Raw genomic sequence first — 15,328 nt, 5'->3', positions numbered from 1 at the left:
AGAAGAGGCTATTGGGTCAAAAGCCACTGCAGCATCTTTTTCCTGAGAAGATAAATGGCAAAAACGCTGAGTAATCTCTAGGCCTAAAATATAGTTAGTTCCACACAGCACTGAGGTGTCCTGACCTCGCCCAAACCTTTGAGACCTCCCCGTCATGAGGCTCTAGAGTGAATCTTCTTCTCAAAGGCTTATTGTGAACAAAAGCCAACCTGAGTCCAGGTCAGAGTCCGCCTCTCTCTGCAGTCTTATTCTATGTGGCTGTAGTCTTGAATTCCTGCCCAGCCTCCTGGAATCACTCCAGAGAATCTAGGCTGCATAATGACTAGGGGATGGCGCCTGGGGGAGGGAGTGTAACCGAAGGCTGGGAGAGCTGTGAGGGAAAGCAGGATGGAGTTAGAACATCTCACTTCCCCACTTCCTATCAGGAGAAATGGTGAGAGACTGCATGACTCCACAACTTTTATTTGGGGTATGACATGACAGAACATTCTTAATTGCCCAGCCCTAAAGAAAACATAAGGCTGGGCGCGGTGGTTCATGCCTGAATTCCAGCACTTTGGGAGGCCAAGGCAGGCGGATCATCTGAGGTCCGGAGTTCAAGACCAGCCTGGCCAACATGGTGAAACCCTGTCTCCACAAAAATACAAAAAAAAAAACCCACAAAAAAACAAAAACAACAACAAAAAACTGGGCATGATGGTGGGTACCTGTAATTCCAGCTACTCAGGAGGCTGAGGCTGAAGAATAGCTTGAACCTGGGAGGTGGAGGTTGCAGTGAACTGAGATCGCGCCACTGCACTCCAGCCTGGGCGACAGAGCGAGACTCCATCTCAAAAAAAAACACACAAAAAAAACCCATCAATAAACCAGTGTGTAAGTCAAGTGACGTGCCTATTACCCTCAGCATTATAAGATATTTTTATTTTGTATGCATTTTAGTAGGTACTTCCAAGAGCATGATCCAAATCCTTTATCTAATCTGCAAAAAACTTTTGTAAAGAACTTGGACCTTTATGCTCATGGCACTGTGGGAGGGTCAGGAATAAATTTAGAAGCGATTTGAAGATGTGAGAGCCATAGCCATATATTTTGCAGCTTAAAAATATCACACAATAATGTGGATATAAATGCAGTGAGAATGTTAAATATTATGTAAATAACTTATTTAAGATCTCTTGAAAAGCAAGTTTCAGAACAATACATAACATATAAGCCATTTCATTAAAAACTTAAAAACTTGGTGTTTCACTGAATCTAACAAGCTGTCAAATGTAAGACAGCCCAATTTCAGAAATGTTCATACGTGAAAACATATGTATTTTAAAATCAATAAATGTTTTTATAAAGCTTTTTATACATTCATTTAAATAAATGTTTTTAAATGCACAATGTGTCAGAACTATATGCTTTAAAACAGTTCAGAGAAAAATATACTTGAAAATGTTAACAACATACCCCTGGGAGAGGGGAGCAAGCTGAGCTAGATAAAGAAGCCCCCTACATTTTTATTCCATATACTTTTCTATTATTTGATTTTTTTACAACGAGTATGTGCTTAGGTGATTTGTGTATGCATGTGTGTGCATAGGTATGTGTAAATGTGTAAATGACACAAGTTCATATGAGTAATTTTACATATAGATTTTTTAATCAAAAAAATGTTTGCGTCTGGAACACATAGCCCAGTGGATCTTCATTTTATTAAGCATGACAAGCACATAATTCATGGAAGGCCAGAGAAATGTTCTGTTTGTGCTGCAACTGCACATTCCTACCTGCTGTGAAATAAACCCAACCTTCCTGCTGGGGTCTGTTGATTCAGCTTTGCCATCTGGAGCAATCTCGCATTCACAGTCTGAATGGAAAAATGCTGCTTTGGTCAGGTCTCTACTGGTAGCCAGGTTTGTGATATATGGTGTTAATTATATTCTTTCCATAAAATAGCAATGGTCTATCTATGTATGGAGGGTGGCTGAGCACAAGTGACAGCCAAAATTCAGGATAAAGGTAATCCCCTTGCATTTCATCTGGTATCTAACTTGGGAGAGGAGAATCCAGATTCCCGTCAGCAAGCCAAAGGGCTGTGGGCGAGGGAGCACACCGGGCAAGGAAGGCTGTAAAGTCCAGGAAATGGGCTGCCTTATTATTCATGAGTCTTGGTGCTTCTGAGAACATTCTGTACCATGTGCACAGTTGGCTTAGTACAAATTCCAAAGCCTTTTTTTTTTTTATCACTTAGAATCTCATTTTCAGAGTAGGTAGATAAGTGTGTAGTTAAACATTTGTAAACCAATGCATTCCAATGAAATCTACCCATTGGCCATGTGACCAAAGGACATTTTGATGCTTTAGAGTCACCACAGAAGGCAGCATTTTCCAGGCTACTGGAAAAGAATATTCTTTCACTCATTCATTCATTCATTCATTCAAGAAATAACACAGTGCCTACTGCATGACAGGTACTGTGCTAGGAATACACACTGCTCAAAACTGCCAGACACGTTCCTGCCTTTGTAGGGTTTACATTCTGGTAGAGTTGGCAGATGATGAACAAACAAAAAAGAAATAATTACAGATTGTGACAATGCTATGAAGGATACGAATAGGGTGACATGACAGAGTGTAAGTGGGAGTGAGTGAATGGAGCTCTTCATATGTTTTAGGAGTAAGTGAAGCTTCCCTGGGGAGCTGTCACTGGAGCTTATTGCTGAAGGGTGACAATCAGCAAAAGCTGTGGGAAGTACCCTTCCCTGGGCATCAGGAGACCTACGTGTAGGTACCTTGCTGGGATATGGCTTCTGTCTCTGCAGGTCTCTTACCCTTTCTCGTCAATTTCCCCAGAGGCAAACAGAGCAATGTGCGAATCTAAATAATTACTAATCAGTTAACTGAAGAATAATGACTTTTATGTGATAGTACCTTGTAAACTATAAAGAGTTATCCAATATTACCCCATGTGATCTTCGTAATAACTCTTCTAGCTAGGCAAGATACGGATTGAAATAAGCTGGATGCTGGCAGTTCCGGCTATGTAATTTGTGGTACCCAGTGCAAAATTAAAAAGCAGGGCCCCTTGTTAAGAAATGCTTAAGAATTTCAAGATGGCAATGATAGAGCATTAAATCAAGCACAGTGCCACTGGAGCAGGGACAGGTTGTATGTTCATGGGGCTGGCCTGGATACTGCACTGTCATCAGATTTGTCGGTGGTGTGTATGTGTGTCATTTTTTGCTGCCTTTATATCCAAGTTACGTATTTCTGCAAAATACTAAATTGTCAAACGCTATTTTTATTAATGTGACTATACCATTAAGTCTTATTCTGGGAAATCTGGCCTGTTTTTCATTTGGTGTTTTCTACCTCCTCCTTTCAATAATTTAAAAATCTGTGAGAGCACTTAGAAGGCCAATATCTTTGCCAAAAATCTGTAGCAGTCGAGTTGTTTTGCTGCAAGTTGTCTTGGCAAACAACTTTCGTGCGGGAAAGTGCTCTTGTTTTAAAATAGGAACATCTAAATGTGAGTCCTGGTTCTGCCATTTACTATGTGCATGACCTGGGGTAAATCACTTAGTACCTCTGAAGTTTAGTTTCTTGTACAAAATTGAAGAAATATCCCTTTATATATGTGTCAAGGTTGTTGGTGAGGATTCAGTTAGATCATGAGTGGTCACCTGTAGTGTGTAGCACTCGGAGAAAATGACACTTAAGTGGCGTTCTGCCTGATGCCTGGCAGGGGGCACTTTCAGATGGCTTCCATTCATTGTTAATGGCAGGTGTTACCTCTGATTCGGGGGCACGTGTTTCTTGCTGGTTATTAAATATTTTGAACCTCATGCTTGAATGGTAGGATTTGTACTACACTGATTTGCAGAAGAATAACAAATTTACCATTTTATTTAGTGTATTAACAACATCTCTATTGGAAAACATGCAATTTTAAAAATTGAGGTGAGATTCACAACATAAGATTATACATATTCCCCAGCTTTATTGAGGTATGATTGATAAAGAAAAATGGTATATATTTAAGGCATATAAAATGATGTTCTGATATATGTATACATTGAGAAATAATGACCACAATCAAGCTAATTAACATGCCCATCACCAAGCTCAGCAGGGCCTTCTTTCCTTGCTGACTCTGCCAAGCCTTTTCTCTTGGCTGTGGTTTCCCTGGATGGTAGGTAGGGGTGGTGGGAATCTCATTCATCCATTCATGTGCATCACTAATTAGATGATGAGATATTTAGCTACTTTAAGAGAGTCAAAGTTACTCCCACATGTTTACCCACCCTTCATTGAATTTCTTCATGTTGACATTCAGAGCACTGGCGGAAATTGTATTATGTCAATTCACCTGCTACAAACCTTTGTGAAATTAGCCATTGTAAAGTAAACAATTCAGTGGCATTAATACATTCACAATGTTGTGCAATCATCACTTCTATCTAGTTCCAAAACATTTTTGTCATCTTAAATGAAAGCTTGCACACATTAGACAGGCATTCCTCATTTTCTCGTTGTCTCAACCCCTGGAAATCATTAATCTGCCTTCTGTCCCTATGGATTTACCTATTCTGTGTATTTCATATAAATGGAATTATACAATATGTCTCTCACCTTTTGTGTCTGGTGTCTTTCATTTAACATAATATTTACAAGGTTCATCTGTGCTATGGCATGTATCAGTACTCATTTCTTTTTATGACTGAATAAGTTTCTGCTGCACGATCTTTCTACCACAATTTGTTTATCTATTCATCTGTTGACAGACATTGGGCATTTTCTGTCTTTTGGCTATTGTGAACAATGCTGCTTTGAACATATATGTACATGTATCTGTTGAAACAGAGTAAAATCCTGGGTCATATAGTGATTCTATGTTTAACTTTTTGCAGAAAAATATATGCAATTTTAAGGCAAAAAGTAATAATATAGGTTATCATAAAATATAAGAAGAAGAAAACATTTTTATACTTTTTCTTGCCTTTCTGTCCCAGCTGCCAATTATAGAACTGCTGCTACCTGGAGACTTACCAAAATTGAGAACTTGAACACCAGAGCCCCCACCTCTGACCAGGAGGCCTCCCAACAGAGAGCTCTAATAAATGAGTTCATGAGATTATGATGCAAGAGTATATGAGCCAAATTGCATTTCGTGTCTCCATCTTCTCCCGTCTATTAAATGAGCTTGTTGCTTTTAGGAATCCCTGAGTCACTCTAGTGAAGAGAGTTATTAGCTAAGGTTAATTATCATCACTGAAATGTGAGTCACGCACTAGTGCGATTTTATGATGGTTATGAAGAAAGGGCAAATCAAATGTACAAATCTAAACTAGAGGGAACATTGGAGTGGTTGAATCATGGGTCTGAGTGAATATATATTTTATAGAGTGTGCTTGTAGATTCTTAACATAATTGTCCCAGTGCTTTACTCAGACTGTTCTCTTCCTGGAAGCCCCGTGGTGACCTCTCTAACCACATTAAGTGAGCCCAAGTGAAGCACCCATTACTGGGAAGACAGGGAAGAAAGAGAGCTGCAAGTTCACGTTTCTATTCCAGAGTTTCATCAAGAGCCAGCTCACATCCTGCAATTGACTGTTTTTTCCTACAAGTTATTCATTTAACAAATCTTAGCACAGTAGCCTGAGCAAAGGAGCATGCAGAGAGTACTTGGGAATGAAGTGAGCAAAGAGAGAAGATGCTGTTTCTCCCAGCTCAGCACGAACCACGTTTGCCACAGATGTGTTCTCACTGACTAACCCTAGATATCCTTCCACCTTATTCACGTTTGTTTATTCATTTATTTAGTTAATGATTGGTTTCTAAGCTTCTGCAGGCACTATTTATTTATTTATTTATTTATTTATTTATTTATTTATTTTTGAGACGGAGTCTTGCTCTGTCGCCCAGGCTGGAGTGCATTGGCATGATCTTGGCTCACTGCAACCTCCGTCTCTCACGTTCAAGTGTTTCTCCTGCCTCAGCCTCCCAAGTATCCGGGATTACAGGCACCTGCCACCACACCTGGCTAATTTTTGTATTTTTAGTAGAGGTGGGGTTTTGCCATGTTGGTCAGGCTGGTCTCGAAGTCCTGACCTCAGGTGATCCACCTGCTTCGGCCTTCCAAAGTGCTGGGATTACAGGTGTGAGCCACCGCGCCCGGCCTGCAGGTACTATTTAAAGTGTTGCATGGAATATAAACATGAATCAGAATGAACTCTGTTCTCTAGGAACTATCAGCATAGATGAGAAGATTGGGCATGGAGGCCCATAGCTTTAGTACAGTTAGAGAGTGCAGGGTGGAGGTGAGAGCGTGCACCCTGCCCTAGACTCCCTTGGTTTGAATTCTGTACCTTGTCAGGGTTATATCCCATCTCTACCCCACAGGTTCTTATCTGTAAAATCAGGAAAATAACAGTACCTATCATATGGGATTATTTTGAAGGAAACACTTGGAACAGTGATTGGTAAGTGCTACATAAGAGTTTCTTAAACAAATAAGTGATAACTATCGTAACAGAAATAAATGAAGTTCTTTGGAAGTTGAGAGGCAGACGTGTTCTGAAAGAGTAGAAAAGGCTCATGACAGAGATAGCATTTGAGCAAGACTTGAAGACTTGGCTTTCCTTCCTTTCTTCCTTCCTTCCTTCCTCCTTTCCTTTCCCTTTTTCTTTCTTTCTTTTCCTTTTTCTTTCCTTCCTTCCTTAATTCCTTCCTTTCTTTTTTTTTTTTTTTTTTTTCAGAGTCTTGTGCTGTCACCCAGGCTGGAGTGCGGTGGCGTGATCTTGGCTCACTGCAACCTCTGCTCCCAGGTTCAAGCGATTCTCTTGCCTCAGCCTCCCAAGGCTTGGCTTAACTTTCTATACAACATTCTTTGTTCGTCTGAGTCACTGCTACCAGCATTATTACATAAGTGGGACTTTGCCCAAATTTCTCTGTGCATGTCTATCAGAGTTTAATGTACAACTGGCTTTTTAAACATACGTTCTGAGGACTCCCTGGAAAAGAATTATTTGCTTACACAGGGTTAGTTATTTGTTCTTCTAATAATCGAACTACTATTGCTTGACTTTGGGTAAGTCATTTAGTTTCTCTGAAACTTGGTTCATCCATTCGAAGTAGAAAAGGTCTGAACTCAGTAAGCATTTTGCATTGTGGCCTTTCTCTCTCTCTCTCTCTCTTTCTTTCTTTTCTCTATTTTTTTTTTTTTTTTTTTGAGATGGAGTTTCACTCTTGTTGCCCAGGCTGGAGTGCAGTGGCATGGTCTCGGCTCACTGCAAACTCTGCCTCCTGGGTTCATGTGATTCTCTTGCCTCAGCCTCCTGAATAGCTGGGGTTACAGGCGCCCACCACCACACCCAGCTAATTTTTGTATTTTTGTAGAAATGGGGTTTCACCATGTTGGCCAGGCTGGTCTTGAACTCCTGACCTCCGGTGATCCACCCACCTCGGCCTCCCAAAGTGCTGGGATTACAGGCGTGAGCCACTGCTCATGACTGTGGCCTTTCTTTTTTTAAACCAACTTTAAAAAGTTTTTTAAAAAACTTTTTTAAAAAAGTGATTGTGATTATTAAAAATAGTGTTATGAGTTTTAGTCTTGTACTTCATTCACATTGTTTATAAAGAGTTTTATAAAAAAGTGATTGTGATTATTAAAAATAGTATTATGAGTTTTAGTCTTGTACTTCACATTGTTTATAAAGAGTTTTATAAAAAAGTAATTGTGATTATTAAAAATAGTGTTATGAGTTTTAGTCTTGTACTTCATTCACATTGTTTATAAAGAGTTCAATATGAATTATGTAGGACTTAGGCCTGAGTTTTAGTGATTTGTTTTCCTCTGAAGTTTTATATTATATAGTCTTAAAAGGAGCTTTCCAAAATCATTAGACTGACAAAAATATTTGACCAACAAAATTTACAATGTCTACGCTCACATTTACAAATTCCATCTCTAATCACCCACCCACCCTTCTGTCTGTCTAAATTCCTGCATTCACCTAGTTAGTGAAGAACAACTAGTTTACTGCTGCAGTCAAGTCAGAGTTCATTCTATGAATATGGAGATTTATAAAGGGAGTAGATTTTTATTTAGAGATTTGTGACCTAATTTCAATTATATCCATTACCTAATTTCACTCTGTTTTGTTTATTTCATACTTATGATGGATTCACATATTTGCATTGCTCAAATAAAAAAATATAATTTTTGTTGGTTTTCTCTGGGCAAGAATCCTTGATGCACTTTGGAGTGTCATTGTGTTCTTTAGTCGGGACAAAGGGCACAGATTGCAGACAACAGACTTCACTGGACCTAGTTTAAGCAGAAAGGGACTTAATTCGAGGAAGGGCAGGAGCAAGATCTGTAGGCTGAGTTTTAAGAAGCCACCACTGAATATACATACCTAGGTAGCTTCTGACTTCAAGATAATAAGAAAGAGAGGAAATTGTGAAACTGAAATCCTAACTGCTGGCTCTAGGAACACTCCACTAGGCTATAATGTGCATCATCCAAATGGATGTTCCCCATCCTCTGCCTCCCAACACCTACAAAGCTGAGGACCAGACCATGAGACCTGTATTGTCTTGTCAGGGCTATTGTAGCAAAGTACCACAAATGCCATGGCTTAAAAAACAGAAATGTATTGTCTCATGGTGCTGGAGGCTAGAAGTCCAAGAGCAAGGTGTCGGCAGGGTTGGTTCCCTCTGAGGGCTGTGAGAGGGCGTCTGTTCTATGCCTCTCTCTTAACTTCTGGTGATTTGCTGACAATCTCTGTTTATTCTTGTCTTGCAGAAGCATCTCCCCATTCTCTGCTTCCATGTTTGCATGATATTCTCCTTGTGCACATGTCTGTCTCTGCCCGAATTTCCCCTTTTTTTAAGGTCAACAGTCATAGTAGATTAAAGCCCACCCTACTGACTTCATCTTGACTGGACTATCTGCAAAGACTCTATTCTCAGATAAGGTCACATTCATAGGTATATGACCTAAGAATTTCTAGGGGTTAGGATTTCAACAGTTTGGAGGGACGCAGTTCAACCGCTGACAGGGCCTATGCAACAATTGCTGCAGAAAACACAACAAAACTGAGAAATAGCAGAGGTGGCAGAATGGTCTTGACATTGTGATTTTCACCTCTGCCTTCTAAATCTTGTGTGGTTAGATCTGCTTGGTGGAAGGAAGTAGTGCTGTAAGAAATCTGATAAATGGCATAAGGGATTCAGCTTTTTGGCCTCTGAGATGCTATAAAATCTGCCACAAGGGAGTTGGAGTGGAGATGGATAGGCTAAAATGGAGTTGGATGAGCCAACCTGTATTATCTTCCGCTTAGGAAAGTAGAGAGCTGTAAGAGATGTTGTGAAGGTTAATGAGTCAATGAGTGATAGAGTTAAATAAACAGCAGTATGTTGGTAGTGAATTACTGCTCTCTGTCTCAGGATGCAGTTAATTAAATCTCCTTTTCAACTGCTGCAAAAAATTTACACATGGACTAGGAATTGTACCTAAAATGCAAGTGATTTAGTCTTTTCTTACCAGTAAGATTGTTAGGCCCCATATCTTTGAAACCTGTCAGGGCCTAGGGAGAATGTGGTATATACACACAAAGAGAAGACAAAGAAAATAAAGGAAAATCCTGATATGCCCCCAGGCTGATTAATAGTGTGTACCACCTGTTCTTCTAAGTTAAACTCTTAAAAACATCTTCAAGCTTCTCTTTCTGTCACTTCCTAGCCTAATATTTTTATTGCCACAACCTAGAAATTTTGCCTTAAAATAAACCTCAAATTTGACCACCCCACTTTATTCCCGTGGCTATTTTCTGAATGTAGTTCCTCACTGCTTTGAGATAGACATTTGTAATAACCTGATATTCCCACTGCTAGATACTTTCCCATCTTAGGCCTTCTTTCACCCTACAGCCAGGGTTATTCTTCCTAAAACCCGAATTTGGCTATGTCCAACCCATGTTCCAAGTCACTGCTGTCCTCTTTATTGTTACTAATGAACATTGTAGAAGTAAATATTTGTTCTTTTGATTTTGTAATTTTCCAGAACTTTCCCCTAAGCTTCTGCTACCTTTTAACTATTTGCTGGATAGCTCTGCTTAGATATCCTATGAGTATCTCAAGCCCTGAAGTGCCATGTACAAAACTGAATTCTTATTTACTGATTTCCTTTCTGGCCCCACAAACCAAACCAGAAAAAACAAAAAACAAACTTCTTTGTCCCCTTATCCTGTAACCCCCTTATCATCCATCATTTACTATCATAATGAGGCACATTATCTTTTATTTTACAATGAAACTTTACAGTTTTCAAATCCAGAGTCTAAGTTATTAGCAACCAAATCAATTTGGTTCCTTCCCTGAAGCCAGAAAAATTAGGTCTCAAAATACTAACTGGAGATGAAATATTCTCATTCCCAAGCTGGGCTTACTAAGCCAGTAAAATAAATGAAAACCAAATTAATGAAAATGCAAACAAAGAATGTCTCTATTAAATCAGGCTATATAGGGATGAGTGGTTCTAATCCTGTTACTTCTGTGCTCTATAAACTTCAGTGGTTTCTAGTTGCCTATCAAAGTAAATCACCAGGAGGAAATTACAATTTGAAACTTTAATACTCCAATTGCATAGCCTTAAAATATAAGCAAAAATTCATGGAACTAAAATAAGAAATAGACAAATTCATCATCACAGGGGAAGACTTTTATACCCTTAACTACTGATTTATTTAATGAATCTGTAAATATATACAATGTTTGAATAACAAAATTTACAAACTTGATCTAATGAGCATTTATATAACCCTGTACCCAATAACCAGAGAATGGAAAGTTATTTCAAGCACACATGAAACATTTATGAAAATTTATGATCTAACACTTAAGGCAAGCCTCAATAAATTTTTTAAAGAGGGTCTTCTATAGACCATGCAATTAAATTGAGGGAAAGAGAGAAACTAGATTTCTTAAGGTAGGAAAAACCCAAGGACACACTGGTTGAGATGGCAGGGAGGTGGACCACATACCTGGACCCAAATAGGAAATTTCCTCACTCTTACAGAGACCACATGAATACTGAAATCTGAAAGTTGGACCAACCAGGTAATCCATACCTGTAAAAGAAGCCTGTGGACAAAGGGGCAGTGAAAAAATGATCCACTTGGAAGGAAATGCTTAGACTTTAAAAACATAATGATAGGCCAGGCATGATGGCTCACGCCTGTAATCCAAGCACTTGGGAGGCCAAGGCGGGAGGATCACTTGAGCCTAGGAGTTTGAGACCAGCCTGGGCATAGTGAGACCCCATTTCTACAAAAATACAAAAATTAGCTAAGTGCAGTGGCGCATGCCTGTAGTCCCAGCTACTCGGGAGGCTGAGGCAGGATACTCGCTTAAACCTGGGAGGCAGAGGTTGCCAGTGAGCTGAGATTGTGCCACTGCACTCCAGCCTGGGTGACGGAAGTGAAACCCTGTCTCAAATAAAATTTTAAAAGTAAAATAAATAAACATAATGATACCTTGTGCAAATCTGATAGATGCAATTGCTAGATTGTTCCACTATGATTAACTTGCACCTGCAATCCTCCCCAACTTGTCTGGGGCCCTAAACTGCGAGTAGATCTGTGTGTATGTGTTTTGGGGTGTGGGTATGAGTGGGGGATGGTTAAGAGTGAAGGAATAACATGCGCTAAAGAGAATGAGTAAAAGGCTGGTTAGAAAAATCTCTCTTCATTAAAAAAAATTTTACTCCCAGGCAGTGGCAGCCAAAATAGTACTTAAGAAAATAAACTGGAGATAGAGCATCCAATAATGTTGAATGAGTGAGTACATGAGGAAATTCACTGGAAACATACAATGTAATTCTATTGCAATGTCCTGATGGAAAATTTTCACACATTCTCTATCTTCTTCCTCATCTGGCCTATTACTGTTTATTTTTTGGTTTTGTTTTTTGTCTTTTTTTTTTTTTTAAGACTGGGTCTTGCTCTGTTGCCCAGGCTGGAGGGCAGTGGCATGATTATGGCCCCCTGCAGCCTCAACCTCCTGGGATTGAGCAGTCCTCCCATTTCAGCCTCCCCAGAAGCTGAGACTTCAGACACACACCACCATGCCCTGCTAATGGCCTATTATTATTTAAAAGAGAAAAATGGTGTATTCATCAAAACACATATACAGAAACGATTGTGAGAATGTGATTTGGGCTTGAAATACCTCCTTGTGTAAGACTCGGTTTATGCTTCATAACACGAAGGCCACCTCAGAGGCTGCTAGAAATGAAAAGGTCACAGGGTTATCACTGATGAAGGCATATTTGAGACTTTCTCAGTCCTAGAACTGTTGTTGTTGGTTCTCCTCCTTTTACCTTTAGACCCAGGTTTCTGCAGGTGGCAAAACACCCAGATTCAAAGCCCTGACCTACTTGTCTCTTCAGGGTTCAAGAGACTGTTTCCCTCTGGATAACTGGCTGGGGGAGCACACAAACAAATCTCTAGTCAAGTAGACATTCCACTTCTTTTTTATTAATCTGGGAAAGCATGTTCTAATCCCTAAACTGTAAGGCGGTTCAGGTAAACTGTGTTGATTAATACAGTGTAGACCTGAGGCCAGAGGAGGTCTTCCTATTCCATATTCTGTGAATTGAATACACCAAACGGCAGACACAAACTCACCCTCCCAGGCACAAGAGTAGAGCTAGCAAAGACAGTGAGAAGGGACTTCCTCTCTGCCTGCAGGGAGGTTCCTCCCAGCTTTCCTTAGGACTCGAAGGGCTTGCTGATCACAGGAAAGCAAAGAGACAGGGAAGGGAAGGGGACACTTCTCATATCTGACAAACTTTCCATGAGGAAATATGTCCCAGTAAATGTCACATGCTGAGCAATCAGATGAGCCTCGCCTCCTGTGGGAAGCACCGGTAAGGGGGTGCAGAGAGGGAGCAAGCTCTCTTTCCAGTGCTTTCTGCCCAGGGGAGAAGGACAAAGCCCTCTTCTCCATGACTGGCTGCAATGTGTGGAGAAGGAGTCACTGAGTCACTCTGCCTCCTCTGTCAGGCTCAGTTGAGACGAGAGGATTGGAGTTGGCTGGGTGTGAGGGCCACGGTGGCCTGAGAAGCTCCCTATATTCCCAGAGACAGAAGGGGAAGCTTGCATATGCCACAGAGCATCAGTGTGATCCAGGGAATCCTGAGCCACTGCAAGAAAGATATTCCTGCTTGGGGTAACTTGACTGGTTATCCCCCATCACAGGAAGGACCAGGAAGATGTTTGTCTTATTGACTGGTTCACTTCTTGTCCATCTGGCAGAGAGGAAGCAAGATGAACTCTTGGCACAGTTGATGCTTTTGTCCTTCACTCAGATATTGACCAAAGCAAATTAATTATTACATATTTTCAAGACTAATTTTACATATTTTCAAGTGGACATGAGCATTTACTGTATCTTAACTCTTGACTTGTGAGGTAACGATCTTAATGAAGACAGCCTATGAACAATAAACCTATCCCAATGACGGGAGGCTTGAGGAGCCCAAAGGAACTTCACCTTAACCTGGCATCTTGTCACCTAGCAACTCTTCCAAAATCAGCATTCTTGTGTGAGCCTTGGTATCATCTGATGAGTACAGATTCCCTTGTGCTACTGGTCTAAATATTCTCTCTTCCTTTCCACAAAAACCCATCCCCTTCCCTCTCCCTCTTCCAACAATTATTGCAAACATTAGCCCTTCATACTAGACAAGCTTCTTTACAATCTTGTGGGTTTCACTTTAGAATAACTGATAACATTTGTCTCTGTTGACTATAAAAAGGACACAGGTAGTAGATGAAGGGACCTTTAACCTAAATTTTATTTAGCCCTAAAGATCAAAGGAAGACTTCAGAATCTGCTTGTATGACCATAACCTTATAAAATCTTGAAAAACAAGCTACACGTGGCCGGGCACGGTGGCTCAAGCCTGTAATCCCAGCACTTTGGGAGGCCAAGGCAGGCGGATCACAAGGTCAAGAGATCGAGACCATCCTGGCTAATGGTAAAACCCTGTCTCTACTAAAAAGTACAAAAAATTAGCCAGGCGTGGTGGCAGGTGCCTGTAGTCCCAGCTACTCAGAAGGCTGAGGCAGGAGAATGGCATGAACCTGGGAGGTAGAACTTGCAGTGAGCAGAGATCACGCCACTGCACTCCAGCCTGGGTGACAAAGTGAGACTCTGTCTCAAAAAAAAATTAAATTAAATTTAAAAAAAGAAAAACAAGCTATATGTACACTTTTCTCAGCCTAATTGCTGTAAATTACTCCTTATGTGGTTTTTGGTTTGTTTGGAATATTGTCTTCATGTAATTGTTCCTAACCGAAAAGTATGAATTGTATTTTATTTCCTACTTTTGTCCTAGCAAGGTTCATTATTATTCAAGGTCTGAGTCCTAGGAGGGTGTTTATTCTGATCTCCTGCTCGCCGAAACCATGGCTTTAAAAAAGAAAAAGCTGAATTAATTTCTCATTATTTCAGCTTTTCATATAGCTCCTATTTTTTGTAGTTACACACTTATTTATTATGGTTGTGTATATTGGGCAGTGCCATTAATTATATCCTGAAATTTGAAATATTTGGGTTTGAAATTAGATTTTTAGGACACTTAAACATAAATAAAATCTGTGGATGGTCATAAGGAGAATATGTGTGGTATGTATGCGTATGTGTGGGCATTTCTGTGTGTGTTTACGTAGTGGCAGATCCCATGACCTCCAAAACAGCCACAGAGAGAAGAGTCTTAGAAATGAACTATGTAAACACTTTCCATTTCTGATCCTTCATGAAGATGACTCCTCATCTATATAAACACGCCTGTAGCTTTTCCCTGGGGATCTTTTGGTCAGCTTTCTCTACTGGGGGAAAAACAAGCAAACACAGTTACTACTATACATTGAAATAAAATATATGATCTGCTGTTTGTAAATGTAGGGACATACCCACCAAATGTTCCTCCCACTCTGTACGCTTATTGTCTCCTTGGGAACTACTGGCCACCCATGCACTCCTCTGCCGTGGGTGGTATGAGACCTTGATACCCAGCCTAGTTCTCACTGGGACTCCCACACTCAGCGCATCACGGCTTCACTGGCCTTACCTCCCACAAACATGTCAACATAAAATATGTACCAGCAGCAAACATTTTTAGGAGAACACTGAGTACTGTACTTAGAAACTCTTATTTACATTGCAAAAAACCCAAAACAATAGAAATAAAAACAAAGACAACTGGGCCAAAGTATTGAGGGTCAGAGAGCCAAACAACAATACTGAGGGAGTGTTGAAACGAGGGAGC

General features: G+C 40.2%; 1 pseudogene; it reads left to right on the top strand.

Annotated features, from left to right (window-relative positions):
• The window catches only part of LOC129462344 (protein FAM8A1-like), a 125,410-nt pseudogene that overhangs the window by 51,008 nt on the left and 59,074 nt on the right, over nucleotides 1–15,328 (top strand).

This window comes from Symphalangus syndactylus, chromosome 2 (genome assembly GCF_028878055.3).
Source record: "Symphalangus syndactylus isolate Jambi chromosome 2, NHGRI_mSymSyn1-v2.1_pri, whole genome shotgun sequence".
NCBI classification, from domain to species: Eukaryota; Metazoa; Chordata; class Mammalia; order Primates; family Hylobatidae; genus Symphalangus; species Symphalangus syndactylus.
Note: the sequence above shows the minus strand (reverse complement) of the source record. Positions and strands in the feature narration are given on the sequence as shown.